This window comes from Pinus tabuliformis, chromosome J, assembly GCF_031772625.1.
Source record: "Pinus tabuliformis cultivar Carrire ecotype Pingquan chromosome J, CPIR1, whole genome shotgun sequence".
Taxonomy (NCBI): Eukaryota; Viridiplantae; Streptophyta; class Pinopsida; order Pinales; family Pinaceae; genus Pinus; species Pinus tabuliformis.
The window spans coordinates 378241071-378261259 of NC_142295.1; the positions used below are offsets into that span (position 1 = coordinate 378241071).

Below are 20189 nucleotides of genomic sequence, written 5' to 3' on the forward strand. Positions count from 1 at the left end.
ACTAGCTTCCACTATGATGAAATGTAGACTTTGTATACCTTGGACTAATTGTATCCAATAAAAACACCCTTCACACTGGAGTGTTCCAATTCAATTCTTTTCTCCTTAGGGATATTAATATATATAGGACAACTAAAAACATGAAAGTGTGATAGTTGGCTTTTCTGACTAGTGAAAGCATCTTTTGGTGTTTTGTCCTTCGATACCTATTCAGCAACTCCATTCTACTATGCGTTGTAAGGCATTGTTCACTCCCTCTTGATCCCAACTATACACTACAAAAGGAATATAATTCCTTGGAGGTAATACCCTCCTCCATTATCAAATCTCAGTGTGTTCGTCTTCTTAATTGTTTTCTTCTCCACAAGAGCTTTGGAGTCTTGGAACCTACCTCATCCTTGGCTTTCATAAAATAAACCTAGGTTTTCTCGAAAAGAATTATCAATGAAAGAAACACAATAGATATTCTTGTGAGCGAAGTTGATGACATGGTTCCCCACACCTCTAAATGGACTAGATAAGGAATCCCTCTTAACCTATGCTCATTGCTTGGGAAAGCAATATTGGCAAGTTTGTTGAGTGCACATCTCTTACACATTCTTGTGTTCTCCACCTTGAAATTAGGCAGTCCCACCACCATGTCCTTCAGAAAATGCAAAGCTCCATAGTGTAAGTGACATAATTGTTTGTGCCAAAGCTCACACATAATGTCACTACTATGCACCAAAGCTCCATGCTTCAAAGGATCCACTGGCAACCTATAAACCTATAAAGGCCACCATCATGTATTCCTTTGGCCAATACTTAAATAGGATCAAGGCTGCATTTTTTTATAACCATTTACTGATCATCAAATTCAACCATACACTTTAGATATATCCTGCTGGTATGTTGAATGAGAGAGAACCCATCTCAATCACTAAGTACTTGGCATCATCACCAAGCTCCACTTGCATGTTGAAATCTCATTATTTTAGTCTAAATAAGGCTGATATGTAGGTTCTCATGTGTCTATAAGCTACATTTCCCACATACCACCTGACACCAGAAACAATGTCATTGAAAAGGCACGACACCATGGAAAAGCTTGTCTCCAATCTGGTTGCAAGTTCATCTGCTCCTACAGAAGCTTCTGCACTCCCTACAAATTACTTCTACTATAGCTACTCACCCTCCCCCTTCTTCTCAAGGCATTAAGAAGTATAGAGATCATTCTTACCGAACTTGAAGCACTTTATATTGCACCGATATTTCTTCCCTCGTTTAAAGGACCTGACTCTTCCTTTTGACCCTTCCCATGTCCTCCTTTCCTGCCTCATTTCCCCACCTTCTCAATCAAAACTAGGTTTTGAACCCCATCCCACAATTTCTCAAAAGTGGGCAACTCATCACAAGCACATACACCTCAAACCAACAGCTCCCAAGATGATGAGAACCCATTCAGATTTATCCAAACTTACTCACGCTCATCAGTCTTATCTCCTATGGTTGCAAGATGATCTTTGACCTCAGTGATCTTCATCTTATAGCTCATCATAGTATCAATATTGCTCATGCAAGTACTGGTGAGGTTGCTCTTCAAAAGCATTTTGTAGGAAATGTTCACACTTTGATATAGAGTGACCCAAGAATCATACATTTTGTTGTCTTCTCTATGATGTGAGGGGTCAAGTGGACCTTCACAAAATGGTGATTCTCTTTGTTTTCTCCATCTTCTTGTGATTGGCTAACTGAATGGAGTAAGCTCTTGAACCTTGGTCTCCACAAAACTCCATAGATCTACGTCCACCAAAAGCATCATTAGTTTGCATTTCCACAGAACAAAGTTGGAAGTGCCCTCCAACATGTGACATTCTTAGAGACTGAGACTAGTCATTGCTACAACTCTACAAACCCAAACTCAAACAATAGATCCACTGACAATGGGTCAGATCTGATAGCTCTCACATGTGCAAAACACCTTTCTCAAGCACAAAAATAATGCTCCAATCCGGAAGTAACTAGGGCATCACATCCCAGTGACCCCACAACCTGTCACAAGTCCATATGCCAATCACTGACACAAATCTGCTTCAATCATTGAAGCTCAGGTATCACACCCACTAAAACCCTCTGACAATACCCTCTAATAGGCAACTTATATCTCCCTACACATGCCTTGATACCTTGTTAATTTTCAAACCATGGTAAGCAGGTTCTGCACTCAGTAAGATTTCCATAAACCTGGGTAGCTTAAAACTTAAAAGCTTCCATCAAAACAGCAACTACTGAATACATTAATCTACAAACACACACTACTGAAAATTCAAACAGAAAATACACAGAACTGAACTCTCAATCACCAGAGATGGTGTACTCCAACTGGAGGATAATTTCAGTATGCATGCATGCACACTCCTCCATGAGATCTGTGCTCTCCTCAATACCCCGTGCAAGTTACTCCCTAGAGATCTGCACCCTCATACAGACTGCCCTGTCTCTGTTACTGTGCAGAGGACCCCAGAGCAATGAAGCTGGAACAGAATCACCGCTGAAGAAAACACACTGAGCAACTAAGGTAAAAAATCTAACATGACCATGACTCAATAATTTCTTTGTGTTTTGCAATTGTCTATTACCATATCTCTTTTCTTGAATCAATTAAAGGGGGCATGCTTTGGCTTGCCTGCCAACAGGATATTACCTATTTATGGATCTCCAAAATGCCTATTTAGCCTAAGAGTACCACAGTTACCATGGGTAATTAGGCATAGAATATATCCTCAAAAACCCAGTTAAAAAGAGAATGTGAACATAGCTTCCCTGCTTGGTCTGTATGCAGAATTTTTTTTTGCTTGGAACAAGGATTAATTACTAAATAACCATTGTTGTAAATGTTGATAGGATGGAAAGAATGGCCATTTTGAATTATGCATGAACTTCAATCATTGTCAGTTTTCAACTACTGATTGCAAAACAGGGTTACTTCACAGTTCACACTCGTTGGAAGCATTCACTAAGAAAATGAAATTTACCAGATTGACTTTACCAATGACTTTAGTTTAAAACTAGGACTCACATTCTGAGAATCCTTAAATATAGACAGCTTTTACACTTATGGGCTGCTGGAAATCATGACTTTGAGCCTTTGCTGGAGCTCTACCTCATTCCCTGAGAGAAATTGGATCCTGTTTCTGGATTCTGCCCTAAAATATCATTCTACCCTTCCATGTTCCTTTGAAAAGATAGAATCTTTTCTTTGAAGCGAGTATGCTTCACATCCTACAGTGGCTCTCCTTCATCTAAGCAGCCGTGAGTAGGGGATATCTATTTTGCCAAAGTTGCTTAGGACCTGCACCTTACCCCAACCACAATAAACGGTCTGTTTACACAGGTGCACTGGCTCATAAGGGGAAACATGCTACTGGGGTGATTTGAACCGTGGTGGAGCAAATAACAACACCCTGCTTTACCAATCAACTCAACCCCTATCGACATCTTTGCTTTATTTAACTGTAGCTACCATACCATATTGGTCCTAATCCTCCTTTACTCACAATGTGCCAACGTCTTTTCCTTAGGTGTCTCGAGCTATTTTGCAGTAACAGATAGCAAGCTTATAGTGCATGTTTTGAACATTTAATCTACATCCTTTTTGACAGAAATTGTTCTTTCATCCACGAACATACATTTTTGTAGCACCATTCAAAGTGAAAATTGCATTCGGAATCTTCCATAGCATAACATAGTTTTACCGAATAGATTACAAACTGGGGCTAGGTAAATTATTGTTGCGAGAAAACCATGGCACTTGGCAGTCAATTACTACAATTCCTGCAGCACCAACAAACATAGTGTATTAGTGATCCATTTCAGTGTTAAGTAGCAGACTGAACAAGGATTAAAGAAAATAGGACAGCAAAAAATCCTACGCAAGTTTGGACTAAAAAAACATTTCCACTTTAACACTTTTTATATATTTCCTTTCAAACTAATAAGTAGAATAGGCATACTGGATAAGAATACACAGTCCTGCATACATAAATTGTTGAATAACCATTCAGAAAGATATGAAAGTCAGAATTACTCATGCACTAAAATATATTCAAGCATTTCATGTACCCATCTTATTAATAACCCATCAAACTCCAAAAATTCCTTTCGACCTAAAAACAGTCATATAGATGTCAAATCACATTGTCCAGTATTTAGAAGATTTTACTCACAAGTTTGAAGTTGCATAAAGAATCAATAATAAAATATATTTCATAAGGTATGTTTGCATAGGATTCTTAAAGTATCACACGCAGTACTTGAAGCGAATACAGTATTTACTGCAGTTTGTCCAAATTTATCATTTAAAAGAAACTCTTAACGGACTACAGTGTGAAACATCTTTTGTACTTATGCTAATTGATCAGTCTGTGCATAATGGCAGTTTGTCCAAATTTATCCTTTAACAGAAGCTCTAACAGATTGCAATGTGAATGATCCTTTGTACTTGTGTTAATCATCCTATGCAAAATGGTCCTTAGTCTTCTTGTCAACTATGAAATAACTATTACACATGAAAACAAAATGCATACAGCACCATGTGTGAAACATGCCTTTCCAAACTCAGGTCATAATTACCTTGCAGAACCAATGTCATCTTTGTTTCCTTGCATTAAGCTGCACCAGTACTCTGGTATTTTGTTATGTTGTTTGTTCAAGAAGCTTCACAAACTATCCCCACAATGACATAATGTAGCCCTGAAATGTTGAAAACTGTGAGCATCCATCACAAAAATTCTCACCCAACAATTAGATGAGTGTGGTGGCACTATGGATGTCACCCTTCACGCAGGTGATTTAAACAGTTTCTATAGGGCATGTGTTTGTAAGCTCATGTGCAATCGAATATAGACCTTAACCTCTTCCCATTTAATATCGCAAAGCGTCAGAAACATACCCTGAATTCTTCATCTACATGGAGATTCTCAACATGGCAGATATGTTCTCTGACTGTGGGTGTGATCAGTCTCCTCCAAAGAACACATGGTTCCTAGTATTGACTTCAATCCAGCTGCATCCTGGCCTTTTTATCAAGCCCCTGCCTTTCATCATTGTTCTGACCTTTGCTACATCATCCCATCTGCCTGCCTCAGCATACATATTTGATAAGAGAGCATAGTTACCAGCATTTTTAGGCTCTAACTCAAAAAGATGTTCTGCCACATTTTCTCCTAGCTCTATATTGCAATAATTTCTACAGGCACCTAGCAAAGCACCCCACACATCAGCACTAGGTTCTAGTGGCATCATTTGAATGAAGTAATATGCGTCGCCTAGGTGACCTGCACGCCCAAGAAGGTCAACCATGCATGAGTAGTGCTCCATCACGGGTGTGATTTGATAATCTTGAGTCATGCAATGGAAATATTTCCACCCTTCATCCACTAGGCCGGCATGACTGCATGCATTCAAAACACCGGTGAATGTGACATTGTCTGGCTTAATTTTAGCCTGTTGCATCTGATAGAAATGCGCAAGAGATTCCTTACCATAGCCATATTTTCCATATCCCACAATCATTGCATTCCAAGAAACCAGATCTCTTTCAGGCATTTTGTCAAAAACACGGCCTGCAAGCTCTATACTCCCACTTTTGGTGTACATGTCTATAAGGGCATTCATTATAGATATAGCAAAATCCAATCTATTTCTGATGATATAATCATGGATCTGTTTACCCAGTTGTACAGCAGCTAATTTGGCACACGCTGATAGAGCAATTACAATGGTGACTAAGTCAGGTACCACCCCTTCCAGTTGCAATTCACAAAAGAGTTTCAAAGCCTCAGCAGCATGTTCGTTCTCGGTATAGCCAGCCATTAGTGCATTCCATGACACAACATCTTTTTCAGCCAGTTTATAAAAAGTTGGCAAGCAGACTCTAGGCACTTGGACTTTGCATACATATCTATAAGGGAACTCCCCACAAACACATCCAATTCGAATCCTCTTTTTATTAGGTAATGGTGGATCTCCTTGCCTTGTTGCAAAGCTGCAAGGTTGGCACATGCGGATAGGATGCTTACAATGGTGCTCGAGTTGGGTTCCACCCCTGCTAATTGCATTTGGCAAAAAAGAATTAAGGCGTCCTTTGCATGCCCATTCTGAGCACACCCAGAAATCATTGCATTCCATGAGACCACATTTCTCCTAGACATTCTGTCAAAGATTTGGAATGCATGCTCTAAACTTGCACATTTAGCATACATGTCCAAGAGGGCACTACCCACATATACATCCGACTCAAATGCATTCCTAATTACACAACCGTGTATCTCCTTACCCCGTTTCACAGCTGCTACAGAAGCACAGACAGGAAGAACACTCGCAACTGTAACTGAATTGTATGGTACTCCTGCTACCTGCATTTGACGGAAAAGCCTCAATGCCTGATCACACTCTCCATTCTGGGCATAACCTGCAATCATTGTATTCCAGGAGACGATGTCTCTTCGAGACATTTTGTCAAACACTTGGCGTGCATCTTCCATACATCCGCATTTAACATACATCGAAAGAAGCCCATTCCATACATAAATATCTGGCTTAAACCCAGTTCCAAATATATAATCATGGATGTCCTTACCCCGCTGCAGGTTCCCCAGATCAGCACAAGCTTTGAGAACAAACGGGAAAGTGAAATTGTCTGGCTGTGTGCCTGTTATTTGCATTTGATGATAGAGTTCAAGTACTTCCTCGCAATGGCCATGCACAATGTACCCTCTTATCAGTGCATTCCATGAGAATACATTTGGTTTAGGTATTTTATCAAAAACTAGCTTGGCATCCACAAAGCTCCTGCATTTGGCATACATGCTTACAAGTGATGTAGATAAGAATACATTTAGCTCGATTCCAGTTATGAGCATGTGGGCATGGACTTGCTTGCCTTCTTTCAGGGCTCCCCTGTTGGCGCGGTCCTGTAAGAGAGAAGCATAGCCATTGCAGTCCAGTACAAATGGTTGGTTTTCCATACATTGTGCAATTGTGTGAATAAGCCTTGGGAACGCGCTTACCTTGTTGTGGTGGTAGGATATGTAGATCGTATTCCTGAACTGCATACTCCATGAAATTGGAGGCGTTATGTGTGTTGCGCTGCAAAATGTGTGTCCCCGTTGCACGCAGATGCTAAAAACAAATTTATGAATGAATGAAAAATTATTTTATTACCGTTGGAAATTTTGATTTATGGTATCCATCGTAATGGGAAGACTCGAAGAGGTTTTATTATGTGAAAAAAAATGCTTTCATCTTTGAACCAAATCTTTAAATGGTAAGGAATAAAGCACTACATCACATTCCCAACATAAAAGACAGACAAGTTTGGGATAGTGAAGCCAATTTTATGGCATAGTCTTTTCATTTAAAAGAAGCTTTTAGCATGGTATGAAAAGAGAAGTTGCGGAAGATATCCAAAGAAATGGGTTTTAGAATTGGAATGCAGTATTTTATTAATTACGCCGAAGGCGTTTTCTCTATGGCTTTTGATGTGTAAATATTGTTCACTACAGTGAATCAATGAATTTCAATTTCGTCATCTTTCATCCTATTAAAATATGATACGTGGACGGTGATTGCTTGTGTTAACATTGTCTGATTGCGATGTTGGCACGAATGCCAGACACACCCGGGATCCGTCACTTTGAACGGGTAACAAAATCCCACTCTCACACTCACATCCGCGCTCCAAAGAAATAAGGAACGTAGATGTTCACTTGGACAACACTGGTAGAGTTCAGAGTGGCAGCGACAAAGAATACAATGTTGAAAGCGACGCCATAGCTGATACAAGTGGAGGAGACAAAAGTTATAGTGGCTGGAGAATAGTGTAAGATGGGTCTTCGGCTGAAGCTTTCCAACTGTAAAATTTGTAGGGTATGGAGTTCACCACAACGTTGTTCTTGTAGTCCAGAAGAATGGAGTCCCTGTTGGCGAAGATGAACAGGTTGTCGTGCAAGCACAAGTGAAGAAATGAGTACAGATTGTTCTCCACCTGCGCATTGGTTCGTGTTTGAGACAGGAAAGGCAGGGCGAATTTTCCCTCACTGGGATTTTTCGGAAAGAATTCGTAGGTGAAATTGTTGGTGCCCCCCACGACGATGATGCGATTGTCGGGTTTGGCTCCGGAGCAAAGTTTTCAGGGCATTGGCTTTGGCGTTCCTTTTCACCTTTTGGTGAAATTTCTAGTTATATGAATATATGAAAGACAAAATTAGAATGGTTGAGGGGTTGTTGGAAAGTTTTTATAATGATATTATTGTAAAGTGAGGTTGTCATTATTTTTTACATTTTTTTTATAAACATAAAGGTTGTGGGCACACATATAGTGAGGATTATAATCAAGATTTTGTTTTATGGAGCACAAGTTGCAAGTGCATCTTAGAGCTTTAGAGAACTTTTGCACATTTCCATCTATCTTTCAAGGGGCATGCCATATAGTTAAAATTATAACCACAATCTTGTTTTATGGGGATCACACAAATCATAAGTTGCAAGCACATCTTAAAGCTTTAGAGACCTTTTGCACAAAGGTTGGATGTCCATGAACAAGGGTAAAACCAAGGAAGAAAGGTTCTTCCCCAAAAAGAAAAGGAAAATGCAACCCCAAATTAATCTCACCAAAGAATCATTGAAAATAAATTGAGACTACAAATAATTGAGATTGAATTTCTGTGAAAAAATGAGTTGGGATATGTGCCCAAGGAAAAGCCTCTGAGGGGCAAAAAGGTATCTTTCTACTCCAAAATAGATTTAGGTAGTGGATATGTGGAATTGGGAGATGTAGCATTCCTTCTTCCAAACCCTCATTACACTAGCTCTTTTGTATTGCTATGAAGTTTTGGGACCAAATATACCCAAGCATAGGTGGAAGCGGCTAGTATGGGCACAAAAACACTAATAACAATTAGTTTAAGAGTGAATGACAACACCTCGTACAAGATACTCCTTAGGGAACTAAGATTGTACCAAATAGAGTTAAAGGTTCTTAAAAAACTTATATAGGGGAAAAAGCAATGAATATTGAGACATTTTCAACAAAAATTGTTGAAAGAGGAGTTGAGAAGACGAAAGAAATAATAGGACATATAGCATAGAATTTGGCTTAAGGATTGGGACATAGTGGAGACAATTTCCCAACAAATAAAAAAGCACTTAAAAACCATATTTAGAAATGGTACAACAAGGGGAAATTGAAAACACATAACAATATAAAACAACGATACTACATAGAAAACTTCAACAAGTAAAAAGAAATCAAAATTCAAGACTATTTGATGCTAAAAACATCATGACATGAAAAACATGTGATGACTCAACTAAGAACAATTTCCCACAAGCTATAGTGTGAAATAAGAAGATGGGAGCAACCCAAAGAATCCTAAGAGAAGAGGTTGTGTAGGCTATGTGGGAATGATAAAGGTAAAAGAGAATCAAACTTCTTTCTTTGTTGCGCCATGTACTTGAACATTAGAGAAGGGTCCAAAAAGCCATATAAAAAACTAGAATATTTCACTCCAATAAAATCAAAGGCCAATGCAAGTTGGTTGAGAGATAGATGTGAGAAAGAAAAGGGTTGCTAAAGAAGAGTCTAAAAAAGTAGTTAACACCTACAAGTCTACCCAAATTGTTCAACCCACCCTTCCAACCAAAGAAGGTTTTGCTTGGTGATTAATCCACACAAGTTAAGTAGGAGATCTTTGACATTCTTTCAAAGGATAGACACCAGTGAAATCAACTTCTTATCGAGTTTGATTGTGTTCTATGTTTAATTGTATTCTTATGAATGAATGCAAAAATGCTTTCTCCCTCCTATATTGATTAAGGGTCAATTTTACATTGTTTGAAGGAAAGAATTAGGATCATGAAAAGACTTGCACAACATCCAAACCCTTAATTTCATGATATTTTTTATGTTATACTATGAGTCCCTAGACAATCACAAAGTTCAAGGATATACTTGTAATTCTTATCTTGTCGAGGTGTCATGATGATCCATTAATGTGTTGTTTGTGTGATCTAGATCTAGAAGATCTAGCATGATCATTGATGTAATATAAATTTAGATTTTGAGATCAACACAACATATAAAGGAAAATAAGCCATTTCCACTAGTTTGTTTTCTTGTCTCTCTTATGGCCTATTCTTAAACTTTTATTGTAACTAAGTATTGGGCATCATGGTTTCTTTCACATTTTCATTATCATTTTATGTCATTTGATGTAACCATTGATGGTTACATGCATTTTTGTGTTTCCTTTTCCCTATGATGTGAAGGAAACTACTCAACTTATCTTGATATGTTTAATATTTCTATAATTAATGTTTGAAGGATTTCCTCCAATGTTAAATTGAATTTCTTATAAGCATAATGTAATTATCAACTTGATGAGCACCTTTTAAAGTTCTCATTTTTCTAGAGGTTTCCTTTAGTGGCTATTTTTACCCTCATTTTAAATAGTGGTACTACTTGTAGCACCCTTTTTTATTGACATAGTTTTTTGACATATTGAATTTTATCTATAAGGTATCAATATTTTCTTTTTTAATTGTTGTTTTTTCAATTATTTTCATTTTTGTCTCAAATATCTATTTTTTATTTTTATCCCCAACTTTATCCAATTTTTTTCAATGTTAAAAAAGAAAAACCTGAAGTGTCATTTTAAACAATATTTGTTTTGTAATCTACAATCTATATTTGTATTATACAAAAAATGTTATGTCCATAACCCCCTTCAACTTGCCATGAAGGAAACCAAACTGAAAGTTGTTAGAAAATATAATAATTGTTTGCCTGTCCATATCAAGGATAGTCTAAGTTATAGTTATTAATTTTTGTAGTAGGCTAGACTAAGTACTTAAGGAAGCATAGACTAACCAAAAGGTAAAAAGTATAGAAACATATCGCGTTAAACTAGCCTAAATGATCTAGTCAAAGTTATCCTTGAATGTTTAGTGTTGTGTTGAAGGCCCGGAGATCGGGTCAACAACAAGGGGGATACCCACCCGGTCGGGAACCTGGTTGGCGGCTCCTTGCCCGTTTGGTGTAGCGGGTCCGACTGGGGATAATGGGACCAGCTTCCCAATCTAAAGGGTGTGTGTGTGTGTGTAGGGTTTGATTATGTTGATTCTGGAAGTACTTTAGAGCTAACTCAAATCTAACTTATAAACTAAATCTATGTTATTATAATCTAATGAGAACAACATATCTAATCTACGTTAACCCGGGATATAATTCTTTCATTATGCGATCTAAAAAGATTTCATACAACAACTGGTAATAAAGATCATTCAGCTATCATAAGAATATAAATCAATTAAGATAAACCATTCTGCATAAGAAGTTAGGCAAAACAGTTGTGAACAACATATCGCATAATAAGTTATTCATATGTCAAGCATAAATAAATGACTCCACCGTACAGAAGTGCCAAATGGTAACCCAAACATCCATACATTAACATATAAACAACTAAAACTGCATATCACTTCAAAAATATAAACAGAAATTCATCAAGAGATAAAAGTACCATTTATGACTGATTTTCACTCATAAACTTCAAGAAATAACGATTCATCTCTACTTACTTCTAACATCTACCAAGAGTACATAAGTGCAACATCAGTAGTAGACATTAAAATGCAAACATAAATAAATCTCGATCCTTCCATTCATTAAAACCTCCTCTGAGGGTGCAGAAGTGCATGTTCCGAGGACAAGTTTTTGACAAATTTCTGGACCCTTCTGCAATGCAATGAGAAGGGTTAAAATACTACTTCCTAATTCTAATAATAGTATCATTACAAAATTTTTAGGATACGGTTTTCAAACGACCGTCCTTTTTCTAATTTAGTTAAAAAGAAAAAAAACAACATTCTAAATGAAATCACTTGTGAACTTGATCTTTGAAGTTGCAAGTGTCCAGCATAGGCTTGAGAAGAGTCGGCTGGCTGATTTCTGCGCTGAGCTGGGCTGCGAAAACGGCATCTATGAGAGTTGGCGCTACCTTCTCGGCTGCGTTCGTAATGCACTTCACCGTCATCCATTGGCTGTGCGGTTTAACCAAGTACGTCCAGTAACCTTCCCAATTCAGCCTAGCCAATGCTTGGATTGCTTTCCCTTTTGCATGTGTTTTCTGCCTCCATTCTGTCTCCAGTTGCAACTTGTTTGGTAGGTACCCCGGGGTGGTCTCTGTAATTAAATTGGCCCTGTGTAAATTTTCATTTACACAGTCGATAAGAACGCTCGCTTGTGTCGCCGCTGTCTCTGCTGCTTGCTCCGCCTGCGTGATTTGTTCGTCCCATTTATTAAAGAGCAGCTCCTTATGATTTTCATTAATCCTAGGTGCCCCTGCTCTTTTCCCTTCCTCATCATCTTGCCAAGTCAGATATTCTGTCACCCTCTTGTCGTTCTGATCATAGTCGCTCCGCAATTCCACCACCTGACTGGTGATTTTGTCGCTCAGCTCACAAAAGTGCCTCCACTGTGATATTTTACGTCCCAACTCTTCCTGTTGCTGCAGTAGTTGCTCGTTCAAGCTGATGGACTCTGAAATAAACTCTGCCAGCTTAGGCTCATCTTTATGCATTTCTTGCACCGTCTGCAGTTGTTTTTCTTTTTCTTCAAGACTTTTCTGATAGCCTATCTGCATCTGTTGAAAGTCTTCCTGTAGCTTTTCGAGCTGTCTGGAAGATTTAGTGTTTGTGTTGGCTTGTTGCAACTGTTGTTGTGGCAGTTGTATATGATTTTCTTGTTCCTTTAAAAGTTGCTGAACTTCAGAGGCCTTGTCAATAGTTGCAGAAGCATATGCTCCTGCAATCTGAGACAGCTTCGTGAGATTTTCGGTCAGATTATTATTGGGGTTTTTCCATAAGACGTCCAAATGTTCAGCACCTTGAGCCAGTGTATTCTCAAGCTTTCTCTTCTTTCTCTGTCTCCTTACGACTGCTTTGTGTTGGGGACTGTAGAATACATCCAGTGGGGGGATTTCTTCTACGTTAAGTAGAAGTTCTGAGGTTGGAGCGATAGGAAGGCGTTCTGTAACAACCCATTAATAAAATTTTAGACCTTAAATTTTATAAATATATATCTATGTATTAAAATTTATAAAGTATGTGGTTAAACCTTATAATATGAATTTATAAATTATATTAATTAATTTTATATCATACATAATTTAAATATTATAAAATATACTTATATCATATATAGTTTAAATATTATGAAATATACTTTACATCATATAGTTTAAAATGTTATGAATTATATTACTTAAACTTTACACCATATATTAAAGGTTATAAAGTGTACCACATAACACCTTAAAGCATTATCGTGAAAACGCTATAAAAGTAGCAGTTATAAAATGTTATAAGATACACAAGGAATGTTTGATCGTAAATATCAACGAACCTAAAAAGGAATCCATATACGTATAACCAGCCCATTAATAAGGTGGGTGGAACCTGCTAAAAATTCATTACTGAGCGCCAAGGACAGAAGAAATATCGGAGAGAGCCATCAATGCGTAAGAGGCGGTGGCTGCAAGTGGGAGGGCGGCCACCGCCAGGCCAGGGGATAAATAGCAGAGGCCTGAACCGGGAGAAGGGGGGGGAAATAAAAACCAGAGAAGTATAGACTCATGAGGAGGAAACCCGGAAGAAGAGATTTTTCAGCGGAAGAGCTTTGAGTGATCTGAGTTTTGGGCACGGAGGGACAGAGAGCCTCTGTGGAGAGCTTCTCTGGATTGAGCAACCAGGTTGCTCTGTCTGGTCGGGTGGTATTGGCCATCTCGAAATTGGATCAAATCAGTCAGCAGTTCAGGATCGCCAGTCCAGTAGCAGAACCGGGAGTCCGCCATCAGTTCAGGTAGGTACAGATTACAGTTTTATGCATTACTGTTTTCAAATTTTATGAGTATTTTTATGGTTGCTGTAATTCGAAATAAGGGCGCTACACATGGTATCAGAGCCAGGTTCAAACCCTGGGATCTTACAGGCCCTAGAAGTAACTAATACTCTGTAGCCGAAAATTCTCTTAAGTTTTCTTTAACAGTGAGCTTTGGCTGGACAAAATAGTAAGCGAATTCTAGTGATTTTGCAATAGCAATCTCAAAGATCTGTCCATACAGCATCCTTCTGTCCGCTTACAGCATCTGTTACTAAATAAACAATCGCAGCCCTTATAAGGGCAGGCGCTCAGATAATAATAACAATCACAATAATCCAATCTCTGTCCTTTTAGAAGCAGGTTCGAACAGGTGACCTCTGAACAACGATGCTGCCTATTGTCATCTGTGAGAACGCTTTTTAAAAGCCCAACCTCTGCCCTCATCGTCTGTTGCTCTGAAGAACGATGGTGGGAAAAGGGCCCAACCGGGTTCGAACCGCCAAACCGGAACAGTGCTTTCTTTCAAACAACGAAAGCACAAAACCCCTCCGGGGATTCGACAACGAATTCGTGACCGTCGTTCGCCCAAATAAATAAAAAAATTGATGCATTTAAAGATAGGGCAGCAAAACAAATAACGGAAACCACCTCTAGTTCACTGATTGACTGGAGTCGCAGGGATATCGTCGCAAAGCTTGCGATCTCAAAACCCTCCCTCACTGTGTCGAAATAATACCAGAATGGTGATATATAAACTTTGGTTTATACCGCAATACACGCCAGAAGGAATTTAAGTCGACGTTGGGGATCGAACGCGGGTCTTGTGTGCCAAGTGGGGCTTTACGCCATCAGCCAAACAACCATATATATTCCGCGGTTTATACCCATACTGTATAATACCAATATAATCTTCGGCGGTCTCGATTTACGGTGACCTGCCCTCCTGTGGTTACGACAAACCACCTGACGTTTAGGTTCGTGGCATTATAATAGTGGGGAGGTGGCAACAAATAGCCATATGATTTTATGCGGGTCAACACATCCCTCCTCGCTCAAACCTATGCATGAAATATCGATGTGGCTTCACGCCTGTGAATATCTAGACGTAGGCGTATTTTATTTTTAATTGGATTGTCAAATTTATAAATCGCAATGATCTGTTCAGTTGCGGGTTTCGATTTTAGCCGTTTTAATTGGCTTTCGGCTGGGTATCGGAAATATGGTTGCAACAGGACGGAATCCCAAGAATTCTGAGCACCTACGTCGCATTCCAATATGGTCGTGAGCCCATGATTCACAACTGGGGAAATTGTCACAGCGAAGCAACCATTTCCAAATAACACGCGCATTTCCAAATCAGAGATGACTGTCTTCCGATTTATTTTGCATGCTAGGTTATAATACGCAGTTGGTTGGTGAACGTATTTGACGGTTACAAATTCAGTTCTTTTATTTTGCTGCAAATCACCAATTCGATTTTGACTTTTAGCTATTTAACTCTCAAGCAATACTTACCAGAAATTACTACCTTTTTATAAAACTAACTATTTTTTTGACAAATAAATACAAGATGACAATCATAGATACATGTCAACTTTCATGCAATGCCTATACATCTTAAGGATAAATAAGCAAATTACTGTTATTATAGCCTGACAAAACAAAAACAACAATTTAACAGATAACCTGATTCTGTAAACATAAATTTTATAACAAGATAAGATTTTTTTTTATTATTTTGTAATATTATTTATGAAAATGAAAATATAAATAGGTACAGGTATATATGTAGATTCAAACTTGTTTGCATGCGAAATTGCAAATACATATCATATATGTACTTATGTATGAACACCAACACAAACATGCATAGACTTCGATAAAAACATAGATATAGACATCTCTGTATATCCATACATGGCTCCACACTTGCATCATGCATGTATATATTGTTTTTACACATATATATTTGGTGTGTGTATCTAAAGACATGTTCGTATATATCTATTGTTCGTATATATCTATTGTATAAAAATATGACTATGTTTATATTACTTACGTAAAGTTAATACATCAATTTTAACCTACAGGGATGGATGGCTAGCCCTGCACTGTTTTCAGTCAGACATAGGCATACGCATAAGTTCATAACACGTGTGTGTACATGCGTGTTTATTCTGTGCACACATATACAAATGTAGAGGTTGAAGTTAATTCAGTGTTACAGAAGTGTCTGTACGCACTATGAAAATAGATAGAGTGTATAGGTGCAGTGATGATGTGCAGTCATGTAGCACTGCCATATATAAGGTACAATGTATGGATCATGTGATATAGACATGCCCAGTCATGATAAAAATATTTCAGTAGGCAATATTATTTTAGTTACTAAGTTAGGAGTTAGAAGTGCAAAACTCTGTTCATTATTGGAAAATCATAGTCCATGGCTGCAAAACTCTAACCAAGAGAAATAAACTATCCACAAATCATATCCTTTGCTCAAAGAAAGAAACAATGCTCGCCAGCAAGCAGCTGTTCTCTGTTTAAAGGTTCACTGCCTATGCTCTCCATCAAAGAGAAATGTTGTTAACTCCTTAACTGCATGCCCTAGATTATTCGTTCTTTTTATGAAAGACAGTTAAACTTTTAAATAAATCTAAAACTCCTCTTACAAGTCAGTTTCCATCACAGAACACCTTACTGTCTACGCACCATATCTCCTTATCCTATAAGGAAGCACATAGCAGTAATCCGGGAAGCACATCACAGTTACACCCTTGCTTCACCTTCACTGAAGTCATCCCTGTTGTACCTTCATTGAGGTCACCATTGTTGTACCTTTATTGAGATCATAACAATGTGGTCTTTATGATAGCTACACCGAGATAGGGATCAGGACCTTGTCTTCATAAAAGAACAAGATCATGACTGCTATTTTCACCAAGATCTTGACTGTGTCTAGAATGCCAAAATGTATAGCTGTGAGGTCACAATCATGCCGAGATTGTGACTGTGGAATGCTAAGAGTGCCATATACTTAAATAAATTAAGTTTAACAATTAAGTTGAGTATGCATATTGGTAGCCATTAAAAATTACATGTTATAATAGTGGTCCATGTTTTAATCCATAGCCAGCTCATATCACTCAGTAGGCGTTTAATATTAAAATATCAAACTGTTGGGAAATAATATATATTGTAAATGTGCTATAAAAGTGCCTCAAATTCCTCTGCCCAGAGCAACTGTAGTGTTGGTCTGTGCAGGCATTAAAATCAGTGCTCACCTGTATAAGGGTGTGACATTCTGCCCTCAGGTTTTTGTCATGGCAGGAAACCATAAATTAGCGCACTTCCATCACCCGAAGGAAGAACTACTTCTGAGTTGATTACTTTTGACTTTTGGAAATTCAATTAGCTAATTCATGTGCCAATCAGTGGAGGCACCAGCATGTTAGAACCAATAGCAAACTGCTTGCAATTTATTGCCAAGTTGTCAATGCTGGTAATCATACAAGCTAAAGATTTAATCCATACCCTTGTAATTTATTCGGGGTATGGATACAGATGACCCCCTTAAATGTTATAGTCAGGTTGAGGTATGACAGTTATGTTACCGATGTACATTGTAAACGAAAAGCTAACATTTTCGTTTTGGGGATGTCATTAGGTAAATAAACTTTGGATGTCTTACCTTAGGGGCTAATAACCATACACTTCTACGTTATTCATTTTTAGAAAACCATGCATTAGGACAAGGAGGTCGCGTCGCCACCCTCCTTGACCTCGGTACCAGTAAGATCCGCCTAGCGGGTAAAAATAGCAAAACTATACCCGTTTTTAAAAGTGATGTTGCAAAGAAATTGGTGTGTTAAAATTCGGTTATTCGCCTCAATTTTTTTTTTTATATATATAAATTTTATTTTGTGTTCAGGGACCATTACTATGGTAAAGACGTATGAGCGACGACGACGTGACCAGGCAGCATCATCACCATTAATGCCGCCACCGTCGCCATCACCATCCCCCTCACCCTCGTCACCACCAAGGCAACCGTCAACATCAAACGCTCCAACGCCAGAGTTGACTGTGATAATGAACTCTTTGGAGGCCTTGTTGGAGACATTAAAGGAATCAACTAAGGCTAAAAACAAAGAGGAATTTCAGCATGTAGCCACTAGTTCAGCGGAACCACATAATTTGGAGCCCAGAGGATCGAGAGAAGACATCTCTAGAGAGCTTTAGAAAATTAGACTCCCAGAATTTTCGGGAGGTCGAGCTGGTGAACGCGCTGAGGCATGGTTGGAGGGGATGAACCGGTGCTTTAGGTTAAGAGAATATTCACCTTCAGCAAAAACAAAAATTGCCGTGTTTCAACTAAAGGAAAGTGCCTTGATTTGGTGGGGAAACCTGGAAAAGCAACTACACCTTACATCAGATAACGTTCCTTGGGATCTGTTTGAGGAAAGGTTCCGCGCAAAGTATTTACCTCCATACTTTCAACAACAGCAAGCCAGAGCCTTTCATACACTTATCCAGGGAAGTAAAACGGTGGAAGAGTACGAAATAAGGTTTATGGAGCTGGTAAAATACATTCCCTACTTAGACTCTGATGAACGTCAAGCTGAACGCTTCATATTTGGGTTAAACCCTCGCATCAGAGCCTTGGTAAGTATGTGGAAACCATCATCTGTAGCCGAGGCAGTCGAATGTAGCCGTTATGCAGAAGAGCACCTTGGAATCAAAAAGGATATGGGGCCAGCAGGGCCTTTTCAATCAGGGTTTCCAGGGAAGGCTCCCCGGAACGTTTTCAGAGGAGGTAGCTCGAGGCCACCTTACGGTAACAGGTTTACCCCAAGTATGGGGACAAGAGTTCCCATGGCTGTAAACACTATAGCTGCGGAATCGTCCAGCACCAGACCTTGGGCATCGCGAGGGACTACCGGTAGAGGAAGGGGTGAGAGAGGAACCAACATGGGAGGACGCGGCTCGTTCTCTAGAAACTCACACCTTAATTCAAGAGGATCAGCGTAGCTCAATTGTTGGGGATGTGGGGGGCCGCATTTCCAGCGTAACTGCCCAGAAGCGTCATCGGACATATTGCAAAGCACTGGGAGGGAGCCGATATCAGCCAAGCGAAGTAATCATAGAATTCATGCAGTAGTCAACCACGACCAAGCAGCCCATCAATCCACTATAGTGGAATCTTCAGGTATTATCAATGGTGTAAAACTCAAAATCTTATTTGATACTGGTGCCACAGATAGTTTCATTTCGTCTTATGCATTAAACAAATGTGGGCTGGCAGCTCGTAGACAAAATGATTTCCACCAAGTGGAAATGGCCTCAGGAGAACTCCAAACCATGGGCTTGAGTGTGGATCAATGCGAAATTGACCTAGGGGTCTGTTCGACTAAACTAAAAGTCTATGTCACCGCCCTAGGGATGTATGATCTTATCATAGGTATGGATTGGCTGGAAGCTCACCAGGCGTGGGTAGATTGTTATGGAAAAAGGATTTTGGGCTTAAATGATGAGGGAGAAGTAATCCAAATTCAAGGAGTTAAGAGAGAAATTTCTTTGCGCTACATTTCGGCAATGCAGGTGAAGCGTTGTTTAAGAAAGGGTTGTCAGGCTTATGCAATTCATGAAGTAAGCCAGGGAAAGGGACCATCCTTAGAACAATATCCGGTGCTAGCCGAGTTCCCGGATGTATTTCCAAAAGAACTACCTGGATTACCCCGGTAAGAGAATTGGATCTCACTATTGAATTAAAGCCAGGTACCCAACCGATCTCTAAAACACCTTATCGAATGACAGCTCCAGAACTTCAGGAATTGCAAATCCAGTTGAAGGAACTACTCGATATAGGGCTTATTCGACCCAGTACCTCACCTTGGGGCGTTCCTGTAATTTTTGTGAAGAAGAAAGATGGATCCTTAAGATTATGCATAGACTATCGGGACTTGAATCGAGCTACAGTAAAGAATCAATACCCTATGCCGCGAATCGATGATCTTTTCGATCAAATGAAAGGAGCTTCGGTCTTTTCAAAAATTGATCTTCGATCAGGGTATCATCAGCTAAGGATTTCTGAAAATGATATCTCTAAGACAACATTCCGGACACGTTTTGGGCACTATGAATTTACTGTGGTACCATTTGGGTTAACAAATGCGCCAGCTGTATTCATGAATCTTATGAACAGTGTTTTCCGTCAGTATCTTGATAAATTTGTACAAGTCTTTTTAGATGATATTCTCATCTATTC

At 38.9% G+C, this 20189-nt stretch overlaps 1 pseudogene across 1 annotated transcript; it reads right to left on the reverse strand.

Annotated features, from left to right (window-relative positions):
• Positions 1-3320: 3320 nt before the first annotated feature.
• LOC149227308 (pentatricopeptide repeat-containing protein At1g11290, chloroplastic pseudogene) lies at positions 3321-7207 on the reverse strand (annotated as a pseudogene). The gene is made up of 2 exons (XR_016247776.1): positions 4612-7207; positions 3321-3813 (listed from the first exon to the last, which is right to left on the reverse strand). The product of XR_016247776.1 is annotated as a pentatricopeptide repeat-containing protein At1g11290, chloroplastic pseudogene (transcript).
• Positions 7208-20189: the final 12982 nt, after the last annotated feature.